Source organism: Macaca fascicularis, chromosome 15 (assembly GCF_037993035.2).
Source record: "Macaca fascicularis isolate 582-1 chromosome 15, T2T-MFA8v1.1".
Taxonomy (NCBI): Eukaryota; Metazoa; Chordata; class Mammalia; order Primates; family Cercopithecidae; genus Macaca; species Macaca fascicularis.
This window is the reverse complement of record NC_088389.1, coordinates 120,804,052-120,818,714: the sequence shown is the minus strand read 5'-3', so window position 1 is coordinate 120,818,714 and position 14,663 is coordinate 120,804,052. Positions and strand designations below refer to the sequence as shown.

Sequence of the window (14,663 nt, the reverse complement as noted above, 5' to 3'; positions counted from 1 at the left end):
AACACATGAGTTTGGAAAGGGAAAAAAGTGTTCAACCATTCAAAGCAGCAATATATGTATGTGCATATTGCTTTGTGTGGGTGAGAGGGATTTATTATGAGGAGTTGCTTCACATAGTTAGGAAGCTGAGAAGTCCCTTAAACTCCTGTCTGCAAGCTACAGAACCAAGAAAGTCAATGATGTAATTCAGTCTGAGTTTGAAGGCCTGAGAACCAGAGAAACTGATGATGTACATCCCAATCTGAGGACAAGAGAAAATGAGATGAGATGCATCATCTCAAGTAGTCACATAGGAAAAAGGAGCAAATTTCTCCTTTCTTTACCTATCTTAGTCTCTGTTGCTATAAGGGAATATACCCTGAGGTGGGGTAATTTATAAAGAAAAGCAGTTTATTTGGCTCATAGTTCTGCACTCTGTATAAGAAGCATGGCACCTGCATCTCCTTTTGGTGAGGACCTCAAGTTGCCTCTACTCATGGCAGAAGGGAATGGGGAGACTGTATGTGCAGAGATCACACGGCAAGAGAGGAAGCATGAGAGTGCAGGGAGGTGCCAGGTTCTTTGTATCAACCAGCTCTTGTGGTAGCTAACAGAGCCAGAACTCACTCAACTGCAAGGAAGGGCATTAACCCATTCATGAGGGGTCCACCCCTATCATTTCCCACCGGGCCCTGCCTCCATTATTGGAGATTAAAATTCAACATGAGATTTGGAGGGTCAAATATCCAAACTAGAGCATCAACTTTTATTCTTTTTAGGCCCTCAATGAGTCGGATGATGCTCAACCACTTTGGAGAGGGCATGCTGCTTTACTCAGTTCACTGATTCAAATGCTAATTTCACCTGGAATCACCCTCACAGACACCCCGAGAAACATGTTTAATCTGGGAACCCCATGGCCCACTCAAGCTGACATAGAAAATTAACTATCAAATTAATCTTAGTTTTTTTTTTCTGGAGACTCTTGCAGTGCCTTTACAGAATAAATATAAATATATTTTCTTTGATTTATATACCTAAGAAGTTATCCAGCATCCTTAAAGTAAGAAAAATAACACATATATAATTTCTTCCATTTTATTGTGCTTTTGATTCATATATTATAACTTTTACAATTGTCAATAAAAGCTATGAAAGACTAAAATGTAGTTGAAAAGTGTAGTTGATTTCCTATCCAGCTCATCCATCTGGGTTATCACTGCCTTTCATGGTCTTTGAGCTATTTTGCAACTTGGTAGGTAGTAGAAAACTGATGATAATGCAAACATCTCATCCATAGAAATGCAAATTAATTCTAGGTTGCTTATTGTCCTGTGGATAGAGCTGCTTTACATCTATTTGTAAATAGACTTCAGAGTTCTTTATGTTCTATATGTTGTTAGTTTTATTTTTGTTTGTTTTGTGTTTTTTGTTTGTTTGTTTGTTTGAGACAAATTCCCGCTCTGTCACCCAGGCTGGAGTGCAGTGGGGTGATCATAGCTTACCGCAGCCTTGAACTCCTGGGCTCAAGCAATCCTCCAACTTTGGCCTCCCATGTAGCTGGGACCGCAGGCACGTGCCACCACGCCCAGGTAATTTTTTTTTTTTTGGTAGAGACAGGGTCTCACTATGTTGTCCAGGCTGGTGTAAACTCCTGGGCTCAAGCAATCCTCACACCTTGGCCTCCTAAAGTGCTAAGATTACAAGAGCCAATGTGCCTGGCCCATTGGTCGTTTTTTGAATTCTCTTTTGAACTGGTTATAACATTTTATAAGTAGTCTTATTAATTTTTTAAGTTAAATAAAATATTTGACATATGTTCACTTTATATTTGTATCATAGTCATCCTTTTCCTTTTCCAAAAAAAGATCCTGTGACACAATGTTGAGAATTAGAACATTTACCTTTTGAATCATGTTTCCCCCAGTTTAGTCATTCTTCTACATGTACAAGTGTTTAACACTTACACCAGAACATTTTTTCACGCTTCCAAGTTGAATTGTTGCTTGGCTAAATTCTGTTGTCTGGTTCTTTTTCTAAAAGTGTTTTTGGGTATCATGCTTGCTGAGGTTCTTCGTATTTGTGGTCCGTCCTCTCTCTTGACCCTTGAGTGACAATGTGAGGACGGACATCTTGCACTCCACTTTCCCTCAGGACTGTCTTCCTGGTATCAGATGCTGCTCTGGAGAAATCTGAGGCCAATTTATTTTTCCTCTTTTTAAGTAACTTGCTTTGTCTGCTGGTGATCTGAACAATTCCCTTTTTCATTAAAATTCACTAACAAATGGAATATGTTTCAATGCTGGGCATTTTATATCAATTTTTCTGGAACTAAGTATGCCTTTGTGACCCACACAAGCAGTTCTTTCTTTACTTCTGGAAAATTCCATTTCATTAAAACTTTGAATAAAAATTTTGCTTTCCTTTTAAGAGTTATTTATTACAAAGGCATGTATTATCTTAGTGTTAGATTACCTATTTTTTCTCCATAATGTATTATCTTTCCTTTAATTGTTTTAATAAAGTTGTTTTTTACTCAGCATTCATGGTGCTTATTTAAAACCATTTTTCTATATGTGTAATTTAGTTTTAAGCTGTTCTGACTTTTTCCTTTGCTATTTCTATTTCTTCCCTTTCTTCAGTAATATATAAATTTTATTTGGAATTTTGTAATCACCACAATCTCTGTCTTTAGCTACATTTAATACCCTATGTTTGAGTTTATTTAAACGTAAATCATTATTTACACATTCTTCTGCATAGAGTAAAATATTAGTGACTTTTTATTTCCCATTCATCTTTTTTTATTTGTTTGTTTTGTTTTTTTTTAAATTTTTTTTACAGAGTCTCACTCTGTTGTCCAGGCTGCATTGCAGTGGTGCAATCTCAGCTCACTGCAGCCTCCATCTCCTGGGTTCAAGTGATTCTCCTGCCTCAGCTTCCTGAGTAGCTGGGATTACAGGCACATGCCACCATGCCTGGCTGATTTTTGTATTTTTAGTAGAGACGGGGTTTCACCATGTTGGTCAGGCTGGTCTCAAACTCCTGACCTCAAATGATCCGCCTACTTCAGCCTCCCAAAGTGCTGGGATTACAGGCTTGAGCCACCACACCCGGCCTCCTTCATCTTTCACTTCCTTTCTTTCCTTTTTTCACTCTCCCACCTTCCAGTCCTCTCTTTCTCTCTCTTCTTCTTCAGGTATTGATTGCTGCATAAATACCGTGATTCGAAAGTGGATAACTCTGTCCAAAACTTCTATTTTATTTATTTACTTTTTATTTTTATTTATTTATTTAATTTTTTGAGACAGGGTCTCACTCTGTCACCCAGGCTGAATGCAGTGGCACGATCATGACTCACTGCAGCCTCCACCTCCCAGGCTCAAGTTACCCTCCCATCTCACGCAGCACCATGCCTGGCTAATATTTTAATTTTGTAAAGATGAGGTTTCACTTTGTTGCCCAGGCTGGTCTCCAACTCTTGGGCTCAAGTAAGCCTCCTGTCTTGGCCTCCCAAAGTGCTGAGATTACAAGCGTGAGCCACTGCACCCAGCCTAAAAACTTCTCTTTGTACTAATATGATGTGGATTGATTCTCCTAGATTTAAAAACCACATTTGCAGAATTATAAGTAATGAGAGAAATCTCACATGACTGACTCCATCTTGCATCTAACATCATGGGCGATTTTTTTTTTTTCTTATTCTAGCCCAGAGGCCAAGATGACCATGAGAGAAATTTAGTTTACAGTTCAACTTAGAGGCAAGGGAAACTGACCCCCTCCTTGCTAGGAGATCGAAGCTACATTCTTAAGAGAGGTTAGAATTACGGTAAGGCCTGAACTTTGCTAAAGAATAGGCAGAATTAATCAATGATCTGCCATTGTGGAGCACGTTTTCCTAAAAGTTGCTGACTGCCCCAGAGTCATGTAACGGGGGGCGGGGGGGGGTTGCAAGATTTATAACTTCCCCAACCACTCCTAGAGATAACATAACTATCAATAAACCTAAAGAACTGGTCTTTGGCCGGGCACGGTGGCTCAAGCCTGTAATCCCAGCACTTTGGGAGGCCGAGACGGGCGGATCACGAGGTCAGGAGATCGAGACCATCCTGGCTAACACGGTGAAACCCCGTCTCTACTAAAAAATACAAAAAACTAGCCGGGCGAGGTGGCGGGCACCTGTAGTCCCAGCTACTCGGGAAGCTGAGGCAGGAGAATGGCGTGAACCCGGGAGGCGGAGCTTGCAGTGAGCTGAGATCCGGCCACTGCACTGAAGCCTGGGTGACAGAGTGAGACTCCATCTCAAAAAAAAAAAAAAAAAAGAACTGGTCTTTGAGATGTTTTTCAGGTTTGGCATTCAGGCAGACTAAGAGATGCCACCTGGTCCTGAGACCCCCTCACAGGATTGACTCAGCTGAAAGAAGACAGTTTTAGATGCTCCTGTGATTTTTATCAGTTGTTCCAGTTCCCCAGCCCCCTGCCCACCAAAGTACCCTCTAAAAACCCTAGACTCTGAATTACTGGAGAGATGAGTTGGAGAAGTTTCTCCCTGCTCTCCTACTCTTGGCTGGCCCTGTGGTTATTAAATTCTTTCTTTGCTGTGATATTGCTTCCCATTGGTTCTTTTGGGGCAAGAGGCAAGAAGAGCCCCTCTGGCTGTAAGAGCTTCCTTCTCAGGCTGCACGGACCTGCTCCACGTCCCTGTACAGTGATGTGGTCATTGTGTGCTCAGGTCTGATGTTCCGGGTGGGGAGGTATAGGCTCAGAGAGGACAATGAGCAGCCACATAGTTAGTCCCAGACTCTGCCCTGTCCTCTGCACTTCTTTTGAGTATCTTTAAGTCAAGGGAGCATATCCTGTTGCAAGATGTCCTGGAATCGAGCAGTCAACATTAAGCTGATTTGACTTTTTTTTTTTTTTTTCCAGATGGAGTTTTGCTTTTGTTGCTCAGGCTGGAGCGCAATGGCACGATCTCGGCTCACGGCAACCTCCGCCTCTCGGGTTCAAGCAATTCACCTGCCTCAGCCTCCCGAGTAGCTGGGATTAAAGGCAGGTGCCACCACGCCCGGCTAATTTTGTATTAACAGGGTTTCTCCATGTTGGTCAGACTGGTCTTGTACTCACAACCTCAGGTGATCCACCTGCCTGAGCCTCCCAAAGAGCTGGGATTACAGGCATGAGCCACCGCACCCGGCCCAACCTGATTTGACATTTTACCTTCTTTGGGTTATGTCCTCCTTCCTGGGTAGGAACTTGGACCTGCAGCCTCCCTCCTGCTAAATGGACTGATCCTCGCCCTCACCTGACTGTTCCACCCCCACACCTGTTGCCCCTCCTGGAAGCAGAAATGGCTTTGATGGAAGGTGATTGGGCCGCTGTGAGAGGACTCCACAAGGCCTTCCTGAGATGTTCTCTGGGTGTGTATTTCTTACCTACAATCTGTTCCTCTAATTTTTAATTTATTACTCAAGATAAGTAGGCCTTTTTGTTCCTTTTTTCCCCTGTTTTCTCCCTTGAGGAAGTCACCAGTATAGACTCCCTGAGGGCTTGTTTTGGTTTTGTGGTTGTTGTTCCTACAGAATGAGGAGTGTGGAAAGGGTCACACGCACCCCTCTCCTGTTACTTCTCCCAGTCCAGGCATCACATGAGCTGGTCAGGACCCCTGTTAGCTCTTTCCAAGCACTGCCAGGAGCACAAAGAGAAGAGCTATGTGGAGCTGCACCATGCTGTGTTTTGAATATTTTTAGGTAATTCATTGTTGTGCTTAATGGTGAGCCACCTAGCCATCAAACAATTCATTTTAAATGTGTGCTGGTGTCCTTTCTCCTGCCTTCTTTCGCTGCCTCTTTTTTCCTCTCATTTCCATTATAACTCATTCTCTGTTCATGTTGTGAGGTTCTAGGATAGGAAGGCTTTCATGTGCAACCTCACTTTACCAATTTAAGTGTGAAATCACACAATGCTTCCCGGAATTCCTCAGGCTGCAAGGCCGGATGGCAATTTAAATACTGAAGTTAAAATCCACACAACAGTTCTGCTCCTCTATGTGGCCCAAAGGTACATTCAAAAAGCTGATAGTGAGCATGTTTATTTCTAGCTATCCCTGGAGAAGCAGCAAGAGCTTTGAAGTGTCACTTTTAGATTTTTAGAATGCACTTTTAACAAAAGCAAATATTTTTGCATCCTGTCAGGGTCACCTGATTGTGGAAAAATTGAGTTTGAGCAAAACTGGCATGGCCGTACTGGATGGACCTCAGCATGACCAGGGCATATTTGAGCTCAAATCCACTGTGCCAAGGACACATTCTGCCAAGGACCACCACCTCTTCCCACAACTGTGAGTGGGTTTATGTCATCACAGGAGGTGCAAAAACGTGTGGCGAGGTAAGTGAATTGGGATGTCGTTGGCTTCCCAAGCAAGAGGGCAGCTTTCCTGCCTGTAGAAGAACAGAAAACACAGCAGGATAATTAAAAGCATGAGACTTTGGTTCCAACAGACCGTGGCTTCTCCTTCCTTAAGTTGCTGTTATTTTGTAGTAAGTTATAACATTTTTATTTTCTACCACCTTATCACTTCGTTACGTGAACCAAAAATAAAATCCGAAAGCCAACCATCTAAATGGACCTCTCCTTTCAGCCAGAATATTCCAAAGTTAACCTGAAAAACTGGTTAAGGTCATAACGGGAAGTGGGGGTTAGACATACCTCATTATACTCTCCTCCCTTTTGGAATTCAGGAAAAGCCAACCACCATTTAACATCAACACACACGTTAAGTCTGATAAGCAACATATACAACCTAATCTAGTCTCTCTGAAGCCTGCTACTTGGAGGCTTCATCTGCATGATAAAACTTTGGTCTCTACAACCCCTTATTGTATGTAATTCTGGCATTGATTCCTTTCTATTGAGAATAACTCTTTCAACCAATTGCCAATCAGGACATTTTTAACTATACCTGTGACCTAGAAGCACTCCCCAGACAATACTTCAAGTTTTCCTGCCTTTCCAGACCAAGCCAATGTATATCTTACATGTGTTGATTGACGTCTCATGTCTCCCTAAAATGTATAAAACTAGGTTGTGCCCTGACCACCTAGGGCACTTGCTCTCAGGATCTCCCGAGGGCAGAATCACAGGCATTGGGCACTCATATTTAGCTCAGAATAAATCTCTTCAAATATTTTACAGAGATTGACTTTTTGTTGATAATTACATACATGATGCTACTATGTATCATATATTTCTTATGTGCCAGGTCCTATATTAGATGTTTTATCAGCACAATTTAATGTCATTTCCACAACAGCCCTACAAATAAACACCATGTATTTGGTTGGGAGACACTGAGTCACTGAGTGATTACATCACTTGTCTAGGTTCACTTAGCTAGTGTGGGGGTCTGGATCCAAGCCTAGGCAGGCTGACTTCAGAGACAACCTCACTCTGGGCTACATTCATAGAAAAGTCACAGCTCTTAGCACATGGAACACACTGGAATCTGAAAGACCCAGCATGGCAAGCCTTCAGCTTCATGGGAATGAGCCCATCACAGTTTCTCTGAGACTACAAAGAGGCACCATCGTATCCACATCGCAGGGTTGAGCTGTGAATTCCTGAGAATCTCTGTGGGGTGTCCGTGCCCAGCACCTCCTAAATGGTTGCTTATTCATGAACTCTGTGTAGATTTACATCATCTACAGTTTTAAAAAATACATGAATCCCTGAAGAAATAATTCTCACACATATTTTCCAGATGTGAGACAACTGAAGAGGAACGATTGCAATAAATACAGTCAGCAGAAAATATTTTAATGTATATTTCAGAATAATGCTGGAAGATAAATGGTAGTCAAAATGTAAAGGATACATTAACGTTTTCAAATGGTATGATCTAAACTTGAATTATCCATCCACAGCTTTGGTAATTATTTTAGCAAATTGCAGCCCTTTCCTCTGACCAAATTTCCAGCTAGAGAGAGCAGGAGGCCTGGTACCTGATAAATGAGTCATTTATAGGGACCTGTGAAAGTGAACTTCAGCTGTTCCCGTCTCTGTGCAGATGAGAGAAGGTGGCACTTGGGTTTCAGTCCTGTAGACCTCACCTACTGACATTCTTCTTAGTCAATGAAAAAAGAAAATTCAGCTATCTTGACCACAAAGAACAAAAATGGAGTGGTCTAGTATGGGATGAATTTTGTCATCCCAAAACATATTAAAGTTCTCACCTCCAGCACCTGTGAATGTGACCTTATTGAGAAATGGTCTTTTTGGATGATCAAGTCAAGCTGAGGTCCTATGGGTGGGTCCTAATCCAGTATGACCAGTATTCTTATAAAAAGGGAACTTGGACGCAGAGATAGACATGCAAACAGGAGATGTGCAGACGAGGACAGAAGTTTGCAAGCCAAGGAACACCAAAGGTGGCCAGCAAAACACCAGAAGCTGGGAGAGAGGCCTGGAACAGGTTCTCCCTCATAGCTTCACAAGGAACCAACACTTCGGACACCTTGCCTTCAGACCTCTGGCCTGCAAAATTGTAAGAGAATCCATTTTTGTTGTGGAAGTCATCAAATTTGTGGTGCTTTGCTACATGAGCTGCAGGAGATTAACGTGCAGCCTTTGGCAATGAGCTAAATTCTCCCTCTTGCACACTGCAGAGGTCAATGCACTAAAATGCTTGCAGTGCCAGGTCTTTCAGATTCCAGTGTGTTCCATGTGCACTAAAATGCTGTGCCAGATTCTGAACTTCAGAAGACTTAGTTTGGAAGAATTTCAAATGGAAATATGAAAACATAGCTGAAGGGCATAGCCTAGAAGAGCTTGAGTGAGGACAGACTGAGGACGGCAGTATTATTGTATTCTTGAACAGTTGAGAAGCTAATGCTAGCTAGTTAGGAAGGGATTAGAACTACAGAAGCCAAGGAAATGTCTCCAAGTCTCCATTTCCAGAGATTCCTCATGGATTCAACTCAATCAAATTTATTCCTCATGTACAAGACCATCAAAGGTTGACAGAGAAAGAAGCTGCACAGCTAAAGCATGCATTTGAGAAAGACAAAGAAATGCATTAAGAAAAACTTGGGGCTGGGTGTGGTGGCTCGCGCCTGTAATCCCAGCACTTTGGGAGGCTGAGGCAGGTGAGTCACTTGAGATTAGAGTTTGAGACCAGCCTGACCAACACGGAGAAACCCTGTGTCTACTAAAAATACAAAAACTAGTAGCCGGGCATGGTGGCGTATGGCTGTAATCCCAGCTGCTCTGGAGGCTGAGGCAGGAGAATCACTTGAACGCGGGAGGCGGAGGTTGCAGTCAGCCAAGATTGGGCCATTGCACTCTAGCCTGGGCAACAAGAGTGAAACTCTGTCTCAAAAACAAAACAAAACAAAACAAAAAAAGAAAAAGAAAAAGAAAACTTGTAGAAAATTGTGGCAGAGGGGCAGAAAGATGACCTTTTCTGATAATGTTGAATTATTCATAGGTTTTGGCATATTCTCCCTGAAAATTCAATGCAACTTCAAAAACAGCAGAAATTGTTATCCACATTTGATCAGAAAACTTGTTACAAGGAAAATAAGAGAGTGAGTATGAACCTACAAGGAGATATCTTGCAAGTGGAAGGACTTGTAGAGAAAAGTTTGAATGATACTGACAAATCAAAGGACATCAATAAAGCACGAAAGACAATTCCAGCAGGGAAAGAAAGAAGATACTAGCCTTGTTAACATTAACCAGGCCCATGTATAGGATGATTATTTAACTCTCAGGATAGAAAGGAATATATAATAGCATAATAATATAATAGCAAGAAAGATATGAATTATCTTATCTAAAAGAAAACTGATGCTCAGAGATCTTAATCACTTAAGATGTGATTTGCTTCAGGTCACAAAACTAGTGGAATTCAAAATCCAAAAATGAACACCAGTAAGTCTGACTTTAAAAGCCAGGATTTTGGACGATGAGAAAATCACTGGAAAGAACATGACTTCCACTTTTGAATCAATAATTTACATTGCCTTGAAAGCTTCATCATTTCTGTCTGGAATATCCTTGTATCTACACATTCTGAAATCCATTTTTTTATAAGAAAGATGAACTGTGTAAAAATAAAGTTTGAAATAAAGACTGACTCTAAGTCATTGAGTTCTAAGGTATTTCTTGGAAAAATAAATCCACTCCCTTCTGGGTCCCACACCATCTGCTTCTCTAGCTATGTCCAGGACATCAGATAACCAATGGTTTAAAGTTGTTGCCAAATCCAGTGAATTTTAAAGGACATTTAATCAGAAATAGGCTTCCAAGCAGCTGTCATATATTGTCAATGTGATTAGAAGCTGGCAGGCAAGAGAATGTCTTGAAAATTGACAGAAAAACAGCCTGAAGTAGAATAACATCACAAAATGATTGTGACTTGAAGGCTGGCCAGGCGCAAGTGCCTATGTTATGATAAAAACTCTAGAACTGGTAGTCATCTCTCTTTATAAAATTGCCAATAAGTTTATAATAAAATATTGTTTTCAAGGGTGTTACAATATTTTAATGAATTGGCCAAAAGAACAAATTATTGAGGAAATAGAATAGTCTGATAGAGAATTTTGCTGAGTTTTGTTCTCATGTGTGCAATTGACTTTCAGTCTTATAGTTGGAATGGGATTTTCTTTTTTCTTTTTTTTCAACTTTTATTTTAGATTCAGGGGTACATGTGCAGGTTTCTTTTTTGTTTTTTTGTTTTATCAACTTTTATTTCAAATTCTGGGGAACATGTGCAGGACATAAAGCTTTGTTCGTAGGTAAATATGTGCCATGGTGATTTGCTGCACAGATCAACCTATTGCCCATGTGTTAAGCCCAGCATGCATTCACTGTTCTTCCTAATGCTCTCCCTCTCCCCAATCCTGTGACAGGCCTCACTGGGTGTTATTCCCCTCCCTGTGTCCATGTGTTCTCATAGTTCAGCTCTCACTTATGAGTGAGAACATGTGCTGTTTGGTGTTCTGTTCCTGCATTAGTTTGCTGAGGATAATGGCTTCCAGTACCACCCAAGTCCCTGCAAAGGATATAATCTTCCTCCTTTTTATGGCTGCATAGCATTCCATGGTGTGTATGTACCACATTTTCTTTATCCAGTCTACTGTTGATGGGCATTTGGGTTGATTCCATGGCTTTGATATTGTGAAGAGTGCTGCAATGAACATACACATGCATGTATCTTTACAATAGAATGATTTATATTCCTTTGGGTATAAATTAAATAATGGGATTGTTGTATCAAATGGTATTTCTGCTTCTAGATCTTTGAGTAATTGCTACACTGTCTTCCACAATGGTTGAATTAACTTTCATTCCCACCAACAGTGTAGATGTGTTCCTTTTTCTCTGTAACCTTGCCAGTGTCTGTTGTTTCTTGAACTTTTAATAATCACCATTCTTACCGGCATGAGATGGCATCTGATTGTGGTTTTGATTTGCATTTCTCTAATGATCAGTGATGTTGAGCTTTTTTTCATATGTTTGTTGGCTGCATGAATGTCTTATTTTGAGAAGTGTCTGTTTATGTCCTTTGCCCACTTTTTAATGAGGTTGTTTGGTTTTTTTTCTTGTAAATTTGTTTAAGTTCCTTGTAGGCTCTGGATATTAGGCCTTTGTCAGATGGATAGATTGCAAAAATGTTCTCCCATTCTGTAGGTTGTCTATTCACTCTGATGATCATTTCTTTTGCTGTGCAGAAGGTCTTTGGTTTAGTTAGATACCATTTGTCAATTTTTGCTTTTGCCGCAACTGCTTTTGGTATTTTGTCAGAAAATCTTTGCCTGTGCCTATGTCCTGAATGGTATTGTCTAGATTTTCTTCTAGAGTTCTTATAGTTTTGAGTTTTACATTTAAGTCTTTAATCCATCTTGAGTTAAGTGTTGTATAAGGTATAAGGAAGGGGTCCAGTTTCAGTTTTCTGCATATGGCTAGCCAGTTCTCCCAGCACCATTTATTAAATAGGGAATCCTTTCCCCATTGCTTGTTTTTGTCAGGTTGTTGAAGATCAGATGGTTGTAGGTGTGCAGTCTTATTTCTGAGTTCTCTATTCTGTTCCTTTTGTCTATGTGTCTGTTTTTGTACCAGTACCAGGCTGTTTTGGTTACTGTAGCCTTGTAGTATAGATTGGAGTCAAGTAGTTATCTCTTAATGAGCATCCAAGAACCAGGTACCTGCACACATTCTCGTCAACTGTCTTTTCAACAAGGGAAGGGACGGGCATCATTTATGACTTCCTCAATGTAGAAGAGATAACAGTCTCTGAAATGAACAGTTCACAGAAAGACAAATATTACCACCAAAGATGGAAGAGAGTTATTTTGGAGGCAATGACTTTGTGTTCATGTGACTTCTCAAAGTCACCAGCAGTGGCAGTTCTGAAATGTGGTTTAGGTTCCAGTTCACAGATAGACTTTGCTTCCAGAAAAGCCAGTCTGATGTTGAAGTCTCAGTTGTAGGTGTGCACAGTCTTCATTGTGCCAGGTGCACCACCTTGCAGAGTAAAGGACCCATTATTTTATTATGGAATTCACAGACACAAAAGCGGAGTGTAATGAGCTGCCATGTACACATCACCCAGCTTCAACAGTTATCAACTCATGGCTAACTCAAAGCATGATGGTTTTATTTAAAGAAAAATCTAGGTGCTTGTCTGTCTCAACTTTTCCTGTGTATTAGTTGGCTCATACACAGTGACCAATATTTTTAGATTTAGGTTTAAGGGGGAGAAACTGCTGATTCAGAAAGGCAGAGGTTCCTAAGTTGAGAGTTAAACTGATCATCTTTCCTAATAATAGGCTAATATGGACAAAATATAAAGCCTGTAACAACTATTTGGATTGGAAACAAAAATTGAACATTGTTTTTAGCAAGAAATAGTCTTCCTTGGGCCAGGAATGGTGGCTTATGCCTTTAATCCCAGCACTTTGAGAGGCCGAGGTGGATGGATCACATGAGGTCAGGAGTTCGAGACCAGCCTGGCCAACATGGCGAAACCCTGTCTCTACTAAATACAAAAATTAGCTGGGCATGGTGATGGGTGCCTGTAATCCGAGCTACTCAGGTGGCTGAAGCAGTAGGATCGCTTGAACCTGGGAGGCAGAGGTTGCAGTGACCTGGGATAGCACCATTGCACTCCAGCCTGGGTGACAAAGTGAGACTCCGTCTCAAAAAAAAAAAAAAAAAAAAAAAAAAAGTCTTCCCTGTTATTTCTTCATTTAACACCCTCTCATTATCTCCCTTCACACCATGGTCATGACTTGCTGAATGAGTCTGTCCATTCATCAGCGTTCTTAAACTAGAATGTTTAGGCATATCCAACAAACAAAACTGAGGGTCCTCGGTGGGGCACTACCTCCTGGGGACCATAGTGTTTCTTGAAAATGAGTGCTTATCTCATGGGTGTTCACGTTCCAAGCCAAATCCACTGTGCAGGCTGCATTTGTCCTGCAAGTTGCTAGTATGAGACCCTGCCTCACCTCAGTTTTCTCATTTAGTACTCATCACAATTGTGCATGTATGCATTTTTGTTCCTATTTAACAGATACTCCCGTGGAAGCTCAGCCTCAAATCTGATGACATGAATCACTTTTATGTCCTTACGTCCTTGTCACTTCAGCTATTTCCAAGACCACAACCTAGAAATTGTGAGAAGCCTACCCAGGACCACACTGACAACACAGTCTTCCATGGTTCAACCTCCCGCCCCTTCCCGGTGCCAGTGTTCCCAAATGCAGGGGGATTTCAGACCTTCAGCTTTTCATTTATCTCCGAGGTACAGATGCCGAGGTATCCCCATGTCTGTCTTCAGAGTCTCATTTGCAAATTGGCAGCTTCATACCACTCTCGCTATCTGCATTGCTCTATTTACACCTGAGCTGATGTGTACCCGAGGAAAGTGTGCTGTGACCCAGTGCTTGGGTGACTCGTCTAAAGCCATTCAGAGTGTCTAACTCCTGGTGCATGGGGAGCCTTGCTGGGTCATCTTCTCATCTCTGCCCGGCCACTAATGCTTGCCTTTTAAGACTGTAGATGAAAAAGGTCAAACTCTGAAAAATATTTGAAAAGAATTCTACCAAGCCAGATATAAGGGACCAATAGCCTGTGACATAGCTCTAGGAAATCATGAGAACATGCACCCAAGGTACTTGGGCTCCAGCCTGGTTTTATACATTTTAGCGAGATGTAAGACATCAATCAATACAGGTGAGATGTACATTGATTCTGCTCAGAAAGGCAAGATAACTTGAAGTGGGGAGAGGGGTTTCCAGATCATAGGTCGATTAAAAAATTTTCTGTTGGCAATTGGCTGAAAAAGTTCATCTAAAGACCTGGACTCAATAGAAAGGAATGTCTGGGTTAAGATAAAGGGTTGTAGAGACCAAGGTTTTACCATGTCGATAAAGCAAAATGAAACCAAAGTAAGACTTGAACTTGAGAGGCTTTGAATATGGAAGAGGCCCAAGCCCAGGAATACAGGAGGCCCCCAGACGTAGGAAAAGGCGTGAAAATCATTTCTGCACTAGAATCTCCAAAGGCTCTGCTGACACCTTGACCAATAAGAAATATAATCAATTTATTTCATTTTAAGTCACTGAGTTTGTGATAATTTGTTACAGCACCAATAGGAAGCTAAAACATCCCATCACCCCTCT

General features: G+C 41.3%; 1 long non-coding RNA gene across 1 annotated transcript; it reads left to right on the top strand.

The window, feature by feature from the left end:
* The first annotated feature begins 5,344 nt into the window (after window positions 1-5,344).
* On the top strand, window positions 5,345-6,592 carry LOC141408685 (uncharacterized). The gene is made up of 2 exons (XR_012424871.1): window positions 5,345-5,396; window positions 6,171-6,592. It is a non-coding gene; the product is annotated as an uncharacterized lncRNA (long non-coding RNA).
* Window positions 6,593-14,663: the final 8,071 nt, after the last annotated feature.